Here is a 14,013-nt window from a genome sequence, read left to right on the forward strand (position 1 = left end):
CAGAGAAAAAGATAGATGTTTGTGTGTGCATGTGCATATACATACCCACAATATCTGTGACTAAAAAGTGTCCTTATTTGCCAGTCAAGTGAAATGGGCAGCTAAGAGGATTTCATTTCTGATATCAAATAAGCAGCTGAAGTTTGCTACTGGTGATTTTAGAAGAAAGAATGAGGTAACTTGGTAAGGAAACTGGCATGCTTCCTGGTGAGAAGTTGCTGCCTTAAGGATGCAAAAAAGTATATATATACAAATGTAAAGAATACTTGAAAATAAATGTGTCTTCAAAACTAGCACATCTCCGTCCTCCAGGGCTTGTGCTGTAGGTCATTTTGCCATGGTTATTCAGGGGATTGTAAATTTGGGGAAAGGGCTGTGCTCATCTCTGCTTTCTACAGAGTAACTCAGGTTCAAGGTGCTTAACAAATAGCGCACATCCTTGCTGAGGCACTTAAGTGTCATGGCTAGCAATCTTTATCTAATGTTAGTGATCTCTAAGGAAACACAATAGCTCCATGTGGGTTTTGACTGGTACACAGGCAGCAGAAAAAGCAGCCAAAGCATGGAATTGATGACCTAAAGGCCAGTCTCATTAAGTCAGATTGTACCCTGATTTACTTACTCTGAAACCTTAATGGTCTCGGTGAGGTTAGAACTCAACTGTGTGTGCCATCAGCCTAACTATGAAAGCAGAAAATTTTCACTACCATCAAGCAGGTGCAGTTCATCCTAGTGAACTACTGGAGGAAAAATAAAAAAGGAAGTAGTGCTAAGCTTCTGTCTGCCAGCACTTGGTCCAGGAAATAGTGCAGAAGTCTTCCTTAAATAATAGTAGGTCTGTAGCTCACAAAAGCTGGAGAAAGAGCAATTGCATGGCACGGTGTTTTGATCTGACCTGACAACACATGCCAAGGTCTCATTTTGTAGCAAAAGTATGAAGAATAAGTCACACGCTCTCTACATATGGCAACGAAGGAAATACTGTAAAATGGGAAGTGCCATAGGGCTGGACTTCAGATTAAGCACAGGCAAAAGCTCTAGAAATTACAGGGTTTTTTTTTCCTGCAAAGTAGTTTTTCTAAAAATGAGGACAAAAATTGTGACCATTAACCTATTATCTGTGATTTGATGATGCTTCATCCAGGTTGTCCACGTCTTTTTCTTTGTGGGTTGTAGTTTATTGACACAATCAACTGAAATGGCTCTTCTGGAGCCATTACAATTCGTTGTATTAGTGCAGCTGAAAACACTTCAACATACCATGTGTCATGCTTTGTCAAGTTAACAGTTGATGTTTCCAAATCAGGATTAGGAACAGTGCTGATGCAGTGCAATGCAGCAATTGCTTGTGCAACATAAGCATTCATGAAAAGGGACAAATGCTGCTGAAGTAAAGAAGCACTACCTATTGTTGTTTGCCAGGTGTCCCAGCACCTTTTTTCTCCAACACATCAAAAGGTCCATCCCTTCAGTATCTGAGGTTACTTACAACAACCAAAGGAAAAAAAAACATTCTTATATGAATGCTCATAAACCAGTAATCTTCAGAAATTATATTGTTAGTCAACAGTAGGGAAAAAGAGCAAGTGATGCACCAAAGGAGATGCAAGAAATGCATGGCGATGTCAGACAGGTAGAGCCAGCTCCATGGCTGCTAGCACATGATACTGCCCCGAGTTCACCTCACCAAAAGGTACTCAGGTTTATATAGCCCCTTTAGTCCATCCTTCTGCCCAGTAGATCCACACTGGTACAACAACAAAGCTAAAACTGAACTTCCTCTTTAGGATTTCATTTTCTGATTTCCATATGTGCTAGGCTTATGTGTGAGCAGCTCCAGAATTACTGCATTCACGCCAAAATGGATAATGGATAAATGGATAATGAACCTGTGCATGAACAAAAGTGATACCCTGTTGATGACAGAAAACAGCAATATGAAAAATTGTGATTTACATATACTGCCAAATTTGTATAGTCGCTGAATGGAAATAAAGGTATTGATGTTGAAGAATGTATACCTGTTACTTCCAAAATCACTGAAAAGGAGGAGATTGAATTCTTTGGGGAAAATTGAGAAGTGGTCACTAGAAAGCTGTGGAATACTTTAAAATGTCAAACAATTCTTCTAGCCTGGCTTCCTAATGTTAATCATCCTGAATATATATGTGGACATCCAAACAAGATTTTTTCATAAAGAAAATACTCCACACATTGGAATAACACTGAGACAGAGGAGGTTCTAAGCACTCAGATTCTCAAGAGCAGCATTTCTCAAATGGTGAAGCAAACATCAGTGATATATCCACATGAGATACAGCACCATAGAAGCCAGAAGGATTGCTCTGAGTCAGTACTCTGAGCTTGCAGATGCAGCAGAAGGGAGAAATTCTGCTGCAAGGCAGGTCATGTACCATTCCTCCTCACACTGTCAGTACACCTGCAGATTCATCTCTTGGTGAAGAGAAGGTGCCAAAACACAGCAGGGGAGATGAATGTTCTGGGTCTGTTGGAGAAAAGGAGTGCCAGTACTGACAGATGAGTTGTTTTCTGTGCCTCTTGCTATTCCCAGCTACCAACCTGACACTTTGCTAAGTTGGAGTGGAAAGGTGACAGTCATGATGATGAGGAGGAGGCAGAGCTCTGGCAGAGGGATCCGAGGAGTCAGCAGTGATGGGATAAACTTAAAGGCAAGGAAGCACTGCTTTAGGGGTGAAATGAGGTTGATCTTTTACTGATTGCTTCCCAGGTTAATCCTGCTTATGATTTAAACAGTCATTTAAATGGCTGAAGTTATCTGATTTAGGAAAGCACATTAATGTTTGGGCTATTATACAAATGGGTTTTAAACAGCATCTAAGTAACAGAAGGTCATGCAGATATCCAAAAGATCCTCTATTGATTTAGAGTATTAGTGTTAAATTTAAAGGATAAGATCAATTTCAGCAGAAGATTGACTTAACCACTGAACCATTTATTTAAAACAAAAAGTACATAAACAAACCTTTCACCAGGAATGCAGGATGTGATCCTGGACTTCTCTTTGGCCTTGAACCACCTCTGATTAATTGGTTTGGAGCCAAAGGAGGTGCGTAGTATAACATCACAATTTATATTTAGGAAAACTCATTAGAAATGAAAAAGTTACATAACTCCTCAGAGAAAGCAAAAGAAATATAGGACAAATTATACTCAAACACTGCAGTTAAATTATTTTAACAGCAGGGTGGCTTTAAAAAAACTGTTAGGACAAAATCCTACATAGCACGGGGAAGAAAAGCTTTTACATCTTACTGTAATTAGAAACTCATCAAGTTAATGGGGCAATTTTTCAAAAGCTGCCATTTAAGTTTTTGCACATGTCATTGATCTTGATGTATTTCAGTTTGCAAAGAGAACTTGTCGAGGGGGGAAAAAAAAGCACTCAGGCTGTTTCTAATGTACATGTAAATTCAAAGCTCTGTATCTTTGTGGCTGTGCTTTTTCATTCAATTTGTACTTGTAATAGAATTCTAAGAAGATTTCACTTTCACTTCAGTATCCAATGACTGAGATTGCCAAAAGCACCAAGTGATTTTGGCGTCTCTTAGTCTTTAGCAGGGAAATGGAAAGGCGTCAAGAAAGCTAAAGGAAGGGAGCCAGCTAGTCAAGGTCCACTCTTAATCTGAGGCATGGGAAATTAATGATCACTTTGATAATTGTTCAGTATTTAAATATATGATGAGAAGAAATGCTGAAATGAATGGAAAGAGATGCAGGAAAATGGGAATTTTTCCCAAAACAGCCGAGTGACAAAGGAACCTTAATCTGTAGGGATTTCATTTAGTGACTATGGCAGTCCTCATACATGTTGTTTTGTGGCTCTTAAATATGCTTCTTATTTACTAAGATATCTAAATGTCAAAAGAGAAAGACAAGGGGGGATGTGCAAACATCTGCTCACTCCAGATGACTAATAAGTGAAAATAGAATCATAGAATAGTTAGGGTTGGAAAGGACCTTAAGATCATCTAGTTCCAACCCCCCTGCCATGGGCAGGGACACCTCACACTAAACCATGCCACCCAAGGCCTCATCCAACCTGGCCTTGAACACCGCCAAGGATGGAGCACTCACAACCTCCCTGGGCAACCCATTCCAGTGCCTCACCACCATCACAGTAAAGAATTTCTTCCTTATATCCAATCTAAACTTCCCCTGCTTAAGTTTGAACCCATTACCCCTTGTCCTGTCACTACAGTCCCTGATGAAGAGTCCCTCCCCAGCATCCTTGTAGGCCCCCTTCAGATACTGGAAGGCTGCTATGAGGTCTCCACGCAGCCTTCTCCTCTCCAGGCTGAACAGCCCCAACTTTCTCAGCCTCTCTTCATACGGGAGGTGCTCCAGTCCCCTGATCATCCTCGTGGCCCTCCTCTGGACTTGTTCCAACAGTTCCATGTCCTTTTTATGCTGAGGACACCAGAACTGCACACAATACTCCAAGTGAGGTCTCATGAGAGCAGAGAGGCAGGATCACCTCCTTCGACCTGCTGGTCACGCTCCTTTTGATGCAGCCCAGGATACGGTTGGCTTTCTGGGCTGTGAGCGCACACTGCAGCCGGCTCATGTTCATTTTTTCATCAACCAACACCCCCAAGTCCTTCTCTGCAGGGCTGCTCTGAATCTCTTCTCTGCCCAACCTGTAGCTGTGCCTGGGATTGCTCCGACCCAGGTGTAGGACCTTGCACTTGGCATGGTTAAACTTCATAAGGTTGGCATCAGCCCACCTCACAAGCGTGTCGAGGTCCCTCTGGATGGCATCCCTTCCCTCCGGCGCATCAACCGAACCACACAGCTTGGTGTCATCGGCAAACTTGCTGAGGGCGCACTCAATCCCACTGTCCATGTCACTGACAAAGATGTTGAACAAGGCCAATCCCAACACCGATCCCTGAGGGACACCACTCGTTACCGGTCTCCAGCTGGACATGGAGCCATTGACCACAACCCTTTGCGGGCAGCCATCCAGCCAGTTCTTTATCTACCGAGTGGTCCACCCATCAAATTGATGTCTCTCCAATTTAGAGACAAGGATGTCATGTGGGACAGTGTCGAATGCTTTGCACAAATCCACTGCTCTGCCCCTGTCCATCAGTTCCGTAGCCCCATCATAGAAGGCCACCAAATTGGTCAGGCAGGATTTCCCCTTAGTGAAGCCATGCTGGCTGTCACCAAGCACCTCCTTGTTTTTCATGTACCTTAGCATTTCCTCCAGGAGAATCTGCTCTAAGATTTTGCCAGGCACAGAGTTGAGACTGACTGGTCTGTAATTCCCCGGGTCATGAGCGAGCCAGTTACCTTCACTGAAAGGATGAATTATGCCTTTTAGGGAGTAATGAATTATTAGAATTAGGTGCTTAGACTGCAACAGGTTTCCCATGTATTTTTTTTTTTAATAAAGCTTTGAATATATTACACTGAAAAACAGAACTGCAAAGAGAGATGTTACTGAACAGCAAGGTTCAGTGCTTACTATTATACTTTTCAGGGTAGCTGGAGCAAGGCAATGAAGTGAATAGAATGGAATGGAGAAGAATTGAGTAATTTCATTTGGAAGAAACCTACAGTGATCATCGTGTCCAACTGCCTGACCACTTCAGCGCTTACAAAAGTTAAAGCATGTTATTAAGGGAGTTGTCCAAGTGCCTCTTCAACACTGACAGGCTTGGGGCATTGACCACCTCTCTAGGAAGCCTGTTGCAGTGTTTGACCACCCTCTCAGTAAAGAAGTGCTTCCGAAGGTCCTGTCTGAACCTCCATGGCACAGCTCTGAGCCATTTCCACATAAAATAGAGTAACTCAATGAATGAAGTAGAACAGTATAACTAACTGGTATCAGAAGGGTACTCTTGACTTACAAATGCATTGCTATTAACATAAAATATTATTAGTTTTATATTCTGGGTGGAAAGGGTTTTATATGCCCAACTCCTGCCTGCTACTAAGGACCATAAAAACAAACCCTCATTCATAGCTCATGTGCACTGCATATCACACACTCTTTTGTAAGATTAGAGCTTTATCATGGCTTTAAAACAGCAGAGTTTTTCCTATCCTGTAACCCATTTTGCATTCCTTTAAACTGACAATCTGTGCAAGAGAAGATACTTTGAAAAACGATGACAAAAAGATGTAGCAAGCAGTATCAGTGTAACTTCAAAGCAGTAGCATTAACCCTGCAGGATCTGGTTGTCACAGGAATAATTCTTTTTCTGCTAGCTGAAAAAAGTGAAACCAAGACCAGCTACTTCCAGTCAGCGCAGATGTTGACTGTAACAGGATTGCTGGTACTTCACAGCAAGAGATCTAAGAACTTAAAAACTATTTTTATTCTGTAAATTATGCAGCATTGCCACCACTGTATTTGAATTACTTACGTGCTTCAGGAAGCTGCGACTGAGGGCATTAAGCACCCTAGATGCTAAGAAATCTAAACCCAGTACTTATGAATTCTAAATCAATCACATCTCTAAATGTGGTGCACATTTGCAACAGAATCAGTCAAAATGAAAACGCGGTGAAAAATAGAAAATACAAATTACAAGCAAGGCACAATTCCAGAAAGACAGGCTTCCCACTGAGTGCTGAAGTACAGCAGCTGAGGAAATCTGCCAAACACATTCAGGACTCTCCCTAAATCAGGTTCTTGAATCAATGTCTTCAATCAGAACTGGCAGTAAAGACATCCAGTTGCCCTGTGGGAACAGAAGAGGAGTGAGAGCTCCTTGAATGCTTGGCTAAGGGCAGGATGTGGACAGCAAATGTGAGGTTCCTTTGCCTAAGCAAAATAGGAGCAACTGTACCAAGCAGCTTCCAAAAACACTTTACATCTTCAAAGCACTGGACCGTGATGAACTAACAATTCCCTGCTCCATTTCCCATCATAGACAAATCTGAATTCCAAAAGAAAACTAATTCTACTCTGCTCTCGTGAGACCTCACTTGGAGTATTGTGTGCAGTTCTGGTGTCCTCAACATAAAAAGGACATGGAACTGTTGGAACAAGTCCAGAGGAGGGCCACGAGGATGATCAGGGGACTGGAGCACCTCCCGTATGGAGACAGGCTGAGAAAGTTGGGGCTGTTCAGCCTGCAGAAGAGAAGGCTGCGTGGAGACCTCATAGCAGCCTTCCAGTATCTGAAGGGGGGCTACAGGGATGCTGGGGAGGGACTCTTCATCAGGGACTGTAGTGACAGGACAAGGGGTAATGGATTCAAACTTAAGCAGAGGAAGTTTAGATTGGATATAAGGAAGAAATTCTTTACTGTGATGGTGGTGAGGCACTGGAATGGGTTGCCCAGGGAGGTTGTGAGTGCTCCATCCTTGGCGGTGTTCAAGGCCAGGTTGGATGTGGCTTTGGGTGGCATGGTTTAGTGTGAGGTGTCCCTGCCCATGGCAGGGGGGTTAGAACTAGATGGTCTTAAGGTCCTTTCCAACCCTAACTATTCTATGATTCTATGATTCTATAAAACCAAATCAGGCCCGAGGCTTGAGAGACAGAAAAGGTCAATGTTTTCAAAAGTGTTGGGATGGCCAAGGTAATTCACAGCAGGAGTTTAGTGGCAATCTCCAGGTTATAATCCCTACAAAGGAGTCCAAAGAGGTGTATTTTAATACCTGGCCAACTGCCTGACTGCATTTTGCTCAGCTGAACTCTATCCAACTGGCTTATAACAAAAAAAGAATTTGCAGATAGTCATAAGATCATAAAGCAACAGCTCACCAGACACAGTGGAGCAAGTGGATATTTCTGTTGTTTCCCAATAGTCTGTTCTCTTTTCCATCTATCTCAAATCATTGTACATAGATAACAACTACTAGAATGTCAAAAAGGGCTGCTGCTAAGGAAATATTCATCAAAGACAAGGAAGAATCTATCACTTCTACTAAAGGAGGACATCAGCCATTCAAGCACTACCGTATCTGTGCTGCAAATCTAGTCCTACTGTGCAGCTATGGATGTTATAAAACATTCTAGAAGTAGCAGCAGCAGGGACTGGCTGCTTCTCCCCACTGCATGGGAATAACATTTAATCCATATTAAAATTCTTCCTCACATTTGGGGAAAATTACACTTACGTCAAGCATAAATAATGATACTGACTGCAAATGGATAGCAAATATGGTTCATGTGTTCCTCAGTAGTCTAACCAACGCAATATACATTTTATACACAAACTCTAAAGAACACCAATGTCCAGCTCTGCTGGAAACTGAAGGCAAACTTTTAAAGACATTTTTACATATCTGTGGGCATCTGTGTATCAGTAGGTACAGGAGGGTGTCTTTTTGAGAGATATGGCAATACCAGTTGTAGTGATAACAATCCTCACCACAAATGGGAAAGTGATGAAATGTAGTTGGGTTGTAAAGCTAAAGCACTAACAAAGTCATACTATTTGACTCATAACACTTCCTTTACTGTTGCCAGACCTGTGAGTAGGTTTAAACCCAACGGTAGTGTTTGACCTGCATCTATTACTAATATGTACACTTTCAGATTCTTTTTTATTGATTTTAAACTATTGTCCTCCCATGCTGGGGAGGGTATAGCTAAGCAATGTCAATTGTACCATTTCCAAACAGTTATTTTGAACATGGGTTTCTTAGTGTTTATGCAGTTCCTCTGATCCCTGCCCTTTCAGTTTCACTATAATGCTTTCAGGTCCTTGCCAGAAGTAGAAGTCAAGACATTTGGTCTTCAGGGAGAATTAGTGTGGAATGACTTCCTAGGTTAGGAGGTGAGTTGGCAGGTAGGCATCATACAATCAATGAATGGCAAAAGGTGGTTACCAGTAAGTTCAAAATAGTGTTAAGGCTACTAAGTGTGCTGAGCATCCTTTCACTTTAAGTAAAAGGAGTAATTTAGTGTTTCTTTAGAAAATAGTAACAGGAAACAGTAAGAGGTCCCCAGAGCCAATGGAATGCTGCCAAGGGACCCGCTGTGTGAGTGCTAGGGAACTGGCTCATTTTGAGCAACAACCTGCAGCAAAGGGAACAGTTGTGAAGCATTAAGGCATAAGGTAGGCGCACGTATTCATGGCAAAGTGCCTTATAAAACTGATTATATTTCTATCACATATTGCAATATCTGCAGGACTGGATCACAGATGTATTCTGGCTGTTGCTGGCAATGCCATCTCCAGCTTTGTCTGGAAAGGAATGCCTAAGGGTAAGAAATAATTTCGTTACAGTTTGTTAAAGATGTAGATAGCAAACCAGGTAACACGTTATCGCTTCTAACATAAAGGAGTGAGGTTTATCACTACTGATAGAGCCACGGTCTGATTACGTGGGATATGCAGTGAGAAGGTATTCGCGGTCCAAGAACGGCCTCCCGGGAGCCACAATGGAGCAGTTCGGCCACAGCGACCGTCCCCTTCGTAACTCGGGCTTTCACTGCCACCCGGTGGACAAATGGATTTACACCGCCGAGTTACTCAACCCGATTTAGTAGTGGTGATGCCTCAGAGAGAAATTTGGCCCAGTGGATTTATGGGACAAAATAAATTGCTTAAATTCATGGAGGAATAAGGGAGACATAAAGAAACCTATTACTCCAAACAAACCACATAGTCAGAAATCACGTGGGTATATCCTATCCTATATATCAGGAATGTTACTTAAACATAGCTACAGGTATTTTGAAATGCTTTTTGTCTTCTGATTTCTAGGCACTTACAATATGTCAGGCTTTTCTTGCCATACTGAGGGCTAAGCCCTCTTAATGGTAGGTTTTACCTAATCACATCTTCAGAGGAAAGAACTTTTGAGAACAGCAAATAGCACAAATGGCATAGTTGAGCTGCTGAATAGTGGTAATGTTAATGGTGGTTGACAAAGCTTCCTTGTTTATAGCAAAGTTTTCCAAAGTGGTAACTCTTTGATGATTCCACTACTGCCAGGTTACTAACAAGGACAAAATGATACATTCAGGACAGTCAGTCAGAGCACTTGAGATGCTCATCCATATTGCAGTCCACATATGAGAGGACTCCTTATCAGAAATACATTGCACAATATCATTTTCTGTCCTAGACTTTGATTATTATTTAGTATTTTGTCATACTAGGATTATTCTAAGTGCTTAAAAAATACAAAGGGGTGTGACATGAAAGCAGCCGGAAAGAAAAAACAACGTTCCAGATGCAGACACAAAGTGCATGGCTTATAAATAGTGTTTATGTAACACCTGCATTAGGACTTCATTCAAAAGCATCCTTTAGGGTTATGGCTTCTAAGCTTTGGAAAAATCAAAACTAACTTGGTCCTAAGTATTTAAAAGCCTTAAAAGTTATTCCCAGCTGGGCACAATCAGGATTCCTGTTTTCCCCATGTGCCAATGTAATCATTTGGATCCAGAGCTCAACAACTAATATTCCTGACAAATACTCAAATTACCAGAAGAGTCACTTACTAGCCAGCAGAGGAACAAAATACACTTTTCTTCCTATCTGGCTTGTTACTGGATTATTCCAAAGGCCTCCTAGGCACTTAGTAAAGATCCTTGGTGCCCTAAAGCCCCAGCAGGCATCCTTCTGCCAAATCAAGAGATGAAAAAAGCAGAAGAGCTTTTAAGATCAAAACCTTTTTGGTCAGTGTCCCTTTTCTGTTAGATTTGAAACTTATGATTACAAGACAAATAATTTATCAGGCTCCATGATTACGTTTTCTATTTTAGGCTGTAAAACAACTGCTCTAAAGCAAACATGGTGTAATCTGAATCTACTTCACTGTAACAGCACCTGAACTAAGCTTTGGCAGTGATTTTCTTTTTGTATGCTTAGTTCCTAAACTCAAAGTGAGGTTTGAGTCTGAGAGGGTGCAGACTACAATGAGTGAAACCAAAGGCAACATTTATATGAATCTTAATGAAGTAAAATTCTCAAGCTTCAGGCAACTTCACATCTTCTGCCAGTCACATGGAAGATCTGCATTACATGAGAACTTGATGTAACATTATGATACTCTCACAAATACAACAGGTTGTATTTTCCAGTACCTGATTCCCCTGTGACCCAGCTTGTAAAATCATGATTATGAAAGGTTTTGGGAAATGAAGAGAGTGCATGGAAAACCAGCACAAATCGTTTGCTTAACAGCATTTGCTTTTAGAGCACATCCAGAAGTGTTAAAAATATGCTTCAGATGACAGGAGTGATTCATGACTAGACAGTTGCTGAGAGAGACATCACCAACAAGGAGAGAGAGGGAGAGAGATTTGACATGCAAATTACTTGGAGAAAAAGAAATTAAATACCTTTTATTCTGAGCTTTAGAATTTAGGAGTTATTTTAATGACTTTTGAATTGAAACAAAGTTGTTGCATCTCCTGAAGCTGTCAGAACTCCAGTACCCCTTAGACCCGTTCCACAGGTGGTGGTTGTTGCTCCGCTGACGTGATGACTGTCTGCCGTCGCTTTCTGAGTAGGAAAAGGCAACATTCTTTTGTGCATTTGGTGTTTTGCAATATTAAGAGACTGACTGTTGAATATCTTGTCAAGGCTTAACATCATAAATAATGCAGTTCTTACATAGGTGTCAATCTTCAGACAGAAACACCATAAAGTTGGTTGGAAGTCCCTGCTCAACAAGTAGAAGGAATACTTTCCCCATTCTCGATCCATGGAACAAACGCAGAAAGCGATTGATAGAAATCCAAAAGCTAAAAGTAATGACTAAACCATTTAACACTTGAGTTTGATGTTCTACTGATCTCTGGTGTTCCCTATCTAAAAAATATCCTGGCAGAGGTTCTCACCTCTGGTCTCTGCCTGCACTCCCACTGCTTTTGCCTACCTATTTAGCACAGATCCAGTAGCATAGCCCTCAGCCTGTGGACACGCGACTTTACTGCAACAGCCTACCACTAAACAGCAATCTTCGTTGATTGTCTGCTTTGATATTGCTAATGTGATATATATTTACAGTGGTATGATGTTTCCTGGAAGCCCAGACTTCAATTTCGGTGTTTGTCCAAACTAGTCAGACTTGACCCTGGCCTTTTCATGACTCCAAACATACACACCTCCTGGATGATTTAATGCTTATGGTTCCCTTGTATAGTTTTTCCCTGAAATACCATGCCTTACTTTTTGTGCATGGCAGTGAAAATGCAGAGGGCCTTTATTCTGAAATGGAAATAAACCACAGTGAAAGCAGCCAGAACTCTCTGTACTTAAATATACAAATTTTCAGCCACTTCTAAAATAAGCATGTCATACATTCATCTATTTGCATTGAAAAAGCTAAGCTGATTTTAGAAAACCAATATGATTAAATCATAGGCAAATTTGTGTCGACCACCCCCTTTTGAGAAGGGGCTTTTTAAGCTTTCTTTGTTTCTCCAGAATACAGATTATCTATTTGAAATACATCAACTGAATGGACTTCCCATTGAGGTTAGCGTATTCTAGCATTGTAATAAAGGTTATGAAAAGATGTCCGAGCACCAGCTGGCCTTCCTTTGATCCTCTCCATTCTTGTGATGATACATTTCACACTTAAGATGATTCCCTTCTACCTCAAAGGCTGAGAGCTGCTTTGGTCCTTACAAATATTAACTGCAATCACAATGACCTATCTTTCTGGTTCCAGTCATCTGTTTAATATAGAGTGGAAGGTCAGAACTACATTAAAAGGGCCTGAAAGGCTTTATTTCAGTATACTGTCCCCTGCAGAGCTTCACAAAAAGCTGGCAGACTTGTAGTTCATGCATGCACGCTCCTCAGCACCGCATTGTGCAGCTGTATTAATGGGCTTTTGTAACCTTCCAGGAAAAATTCCCTCACCAAGAGAACAAAACTGTTGTCAGATCTGAACACACATGTGAATATCAACTACCAACAAAAATAAATACACATTGAAACAGTAGGGTTACTGTCTTCAGAAAAAACAATGTCCGAGGCACTAGCTTGTGTCCTCACTAGGCTGTGTTTTAAAGGTGATTTTTATCTATTTGCTAGGATGGAGATTTAATAACAGAGGTGGAAACCAACTGTTTAGAGAAGGCAAATTCAATAATAGATGTCAGTAAGGATTAATGAATAAGGCTGTGGACCAGAAAGCACAAGGCTGTGTGTACCAATACAAAGAAATCTATTTGCAGCACAGCAGAGCCCAGGTCACTTTGAAGTCATTAGCATACTGAATGCTAATGCCAATATAGCTGCATTTAAAGCTGTTCAGTTTTCATTGGAACACATTTTCCAAGCTATCACATTTTCCTCCTTCAAAACTGCCTGTAAAGCTCATGGTTACTTGCTTTCTAGTAAGTCTTCTGTGCAAGCAGCATCATTCTTGTTTCTTGTCATGTTTACGTATTACTTTTCACACATCTTTAGTAAGAAAGCTAAATATCCAAAATTACAGCACACAACCCAAAACATGGAGCCTGGAGACTTTTAAAGCACTTTACGACTATGTGGGACTCCGTTTACCTCTACAGTTTTCCTCACTGAGCTTGAATATGTTAACCTCTGGTCTGGATTATGAGGGGTGGGTAAGTGGCATGAAGTGAGCAGCAAGAATTGAATGCAGCTGTCCACGTATGAATGGGGCTACCCACAGTGGGGAAGACAATGAAAGGAAAGAAAAAAGTGGATTCCAGAAGCAAATGGCCCATGGGGCCATTCCACTTGCTTCACACTGACTTTGTCTTAAATTTGGCTTGCTCTTGTATATGCCACTTGGATGTTTTGAGAAGACTTCATGTGTAGCAATTACTTACCTATAAAATTATCAACATGAGTTTAAGCCTATTTGGGCTTGCTTAAGCAGCCATAGAAACATAGAACAAGTGCTCTGCTCAGAAGCCCAGTCTCTGAATTCAAGAAACTGTGTAACATGTAGTAGGCCAGGTTTAAAAAGAGAAAGAGAACACAAATAAAGCCTCAGACCACAGAAACATTGTACGTGCTCAATGGCAACCGGTAATAAAGTGGCAAGTCCTTCCTAATGGAGTTATCCTTCCTT

The sequence above is a fragment of the Psittacula echo genome (genome assembly GCF_963264785.1).
Source record: "Psittacula echo genome assembly, chromosome: 1".
Taxonomy (NCBI): domain Eukaryota; kingdom Metazoa; phylum Chordata; class Aves; order Psittaciformes; family Psittacidae; genus Psittacula; species Psittacula echo.